This window comes from Orycteropus afer, unplaced genomic scaffold, assembly GCF_000298275.1.
Source record: "Orycteropus afer afer isolate SDZICR_OR568_19922 unplaced genomic scaffold, OryAfe1.0 scaffold00585, whole genome shotgun sequence".
Taxonomy (NCBI): domain Eukaryota; kingdom Metazoa; phylum Chordata; class Mammalia; order Tubulidentata; family Orycteropodidae; genus Orycteropus; species Orycteropus afer.
Genome location: NW_006922172.1, coordinates 1,138,070 through 1,141,611, shown reverse-complemented (window position 1 = coordinate 1,141,611; position 3,542 = coordinate 1,138,070).

Below are 3,542 nucleotides of genomic sequence, written 5' to 3'. Positions count from 1 at the left end.
GAAGTGGCTCTCGCTCAGTAAGTGAAGTCCCAGGAGTTGTAGGTGTGGTTGTGTCTTATGTGGATTGTTGTTGTTTCCCACTCAGTTAAACACAAACTACAATTGACTGTCCATCGAAAAATTAAAAGCCCATGGACCTAAAATACACCATGTAAACACACAGGAACAGTAACCAAAAAAAGAGAAAAGGGAAATAAAAAGAAGAAAAACAAGCAAACCTGCAATATCTGGGGATACAGCACTGCAGCAAACTTCTTGATGGCAATCTCCACAACTTCCTCATCTCACATTGCTCAACCCACTTCAGAGACAGAATCACCAATGACCTCCATGTTGTTAAATTCCCTGATCACTTCTATGTTCCTTAAGCATTTAGCAGCAATTGATAAGATTGGCTCTTCTTCTTTCTTCAATTTCTGTGGCTTCTATGACCTGCTCTTAGTAGGTTTTCCTCCTGTCTCCATGGTTGCACCTCTTCAGCCTCTTCATTGGCTTTGTCTCCTTGATTTATCCCCCCTGGGCTATGTCCTATGTCATCTTCTCCACCATCTACTCTCCTAGATGACCTCTTCAAATTCTATGACTTCATATCAGATCATTTTCTCCTCAGCTTCAGACATACTGGTGTCCTCTCTGTTCTCTGATCACACTAAATGTATATAAAAAACACACTGAGCTCATTGAAAGTAGTGCCCAATGAGGGAATATTTCTAGGAACGAAGAAATAGAGAGCATTGATGTGCATTTATTTCGACTTACCTTAACTTTGCAAAGGAAAGGTATTAGACCTAGGCAAAATGATGAAGATTGATTTAATTGCTCCTCATTTTATCAAGAAATATTCAGTTAAATCATGGATAGAGTGGGAGAAAAATGTGGAACAAAACTCAAAATCATTTAAAAAAAAAAAAAAAAAAAGACCAGGCTTAGAAGTCTGATAAAAAGGAGGAGCTCTGGTGGTGTAATGCCTAAGGCATTTGACTGCTAACCAGAAGGCTGGCAGTTCACCCACCAGCCACTCCTGGGAAGGAAGATTGGGCAATCTACTTCCATAGTGATACTGCCTGGGAAACCCAAGGAGGGATCACTATGAGTTGGATCCGAAAAACCCCTAGATTATGGCCCTCAGTCATCCTTCAGGCCTGAAACTGAACCCACTCCTTGTTTGGCTTCCAACCAAACAATAGAGAGGCGTAGACAGTGAGCATTTCAACCGGGTAGGCACGTGCCTCAACCAGAGGTGATCAGAAGGGCAGTATTTGCATAGGGAGATAGTTCAGAGGGCATGAATGCATAGGAAAGAAGGACACAGGGAAAAGTAACCACAGGGAGGAAGTGGGAAGAGAACTGATCCATTGTGGAGATTGCAATCAATGTCATGAAACAACATGTGTATGGACTGTTGTATGGAACATGAATTTGCTCTGCAAATTTTCACCCAAATCACAATTTTAAAAAAAAATTCAGTTCAGTCATATTAAAGTGCCAGTTTTGAAGATCAAAGAGATTGATTATCAGTATTTTATATAGTCCAATCTAATATTTACAGAGTGTCTACTTCATGGAAAGCATTACACTAATTACACTTGTCATTGGAGAATGTATAAGGCAAATTCCTTTTCTCTACTTAATGAGGGATACACAAGTCATCTCGCAATGTGGATGAACCTAGAGGACATTATGCTGAGTGAAATAAGTCAATCGCAGGAGGACAAGTACTGTATGAGCCCATTACTGTAAAAAGACACAGAAGGGTTTGCTTGGGAAAGGGAACTCACCTAGTAGGTTACCGGGATGGGGAGGGAAAGGGAGGGATTAATTTTGGGCTAGTTGGGGCTTACACGCTGACATGGGTGGGGGAGAGATATACGGGAAGGATATATGACCACCATGATAACATTGGGAAATGAGAGGACACTGAACTGTGCTCGTAAGAGATAAACGACAGATGTTAAAACCAACCAATGTGTCCACAGTACCACATTGTCATTAACACCAAACACTAGGCTATACAGATAAATACATAAACACCTGAGATGATCAGACAGGGATCAGTGAATAGAGGTATACTCTAGACCAAGGACAGACTCAGCTGAGGCTAATCTTGTATAGACACCAGTGATACAAAATACCTGTAGTCCTTACAGAGACAGTAGAAGACTGACACAGAGTAATCCCTCACAGACATTCCAACACTATGGGAGAGAGATCCACTAGAGCTACTACCTCAGGACCATAGTACTGGGGTACACCAGACTCAACTGACACAACAAAATACATGAAAATGTTGCTCCACATCCTACATTGGTGAGTAGCGACTGCAGTCTTAAAAGCTTTCAAGCGGCCATCTAGGATGCAGCTAATGGTCTCCCAGCATTGGAAGTGAACAAGAACGCACAAAAAAAAAAAAAAAGGCATTTAGAAGCAATTAACCCTAGGACACAATGGCCCTTGAGACCAGAAGAATCAGATGGTGCCCAACTACCAATGCCAACCACTCAGGAAAGCATCAAATCTGGAGAATGAAAGGGAAAACATGGAAGAAAATTGAAAACCTCAATAATGATCAGAATTACTGGTCAGATGAAGTCCGGTGAGACTCCCAATACTATGGCCCTGAAATACATTCTGCGCCTGGAATAAAACTCACCCCCAGGGGCGGGCTCTCAGCCCAATGGTTAGTGAGATGTACACGCAGACCACTCAACCCAGGATGCTGCACCCACACACTCAATGGTAATGCATCCCCTAAAGCAATAAACCATGGGACACCAAAGGACCAACATTCAAACTGAGGAAATGCAGGACAAACCAGAGTGCATGATTATGAGGGGCAAAGGGGAGATTGCAGGGTAAGGAGGGGAGGAGGCTGGGTTGGGGTTGGACATGGCGAATGGGGAATGAATCTAAATGTACGTGTGACTTTGAAAGTAAAACAAGCTCTTAAAATAAAAAAAAATTGATTTTGACAGATGAAATATGCACAGAAAGATAAAAATACAAATTCAAGGCAGTGTTTGTCCAGGGTTATCTTAAAAAGTAAATCTTAAAAAAATAACTCAAACTTGGAAAATGGATAGGAACAGTAGAGAAAAATAACAGTAAATTAGATTACAAGTGGACTGGAGTGGGATTTATAATGAATTCCTAAATCTAAATTAAAAAAAAAATTGAGAAGAAAATGCATGGAAATGTCACCAAAATATGCCTTTCAAAACAAATATGGGTAAAAGTCAAGTAGAGACAAGTAGGAAGATGAGCACTTCGTGCCCTAATAGAAAACAGACAACAGACAACTAACTCTTTGAAATATAAATAAATAAATAACATCACAAAAGATAACTGGTAGCCCACATAACCAGTGCATCACTAGGGTCAGGTTTACCTAGTATAGGAACTTATGGTATCACCTCTCCCATGGACCTCCTCCTGTACTAGACCATACAGAATCCTTGTTGTTGTTATGTGCCATCGAGTGGGACCCGACTCATAGCAACCCCTCCTTGGGTGTCTGAGATGGTATCACTACGGAAGTAGATTGT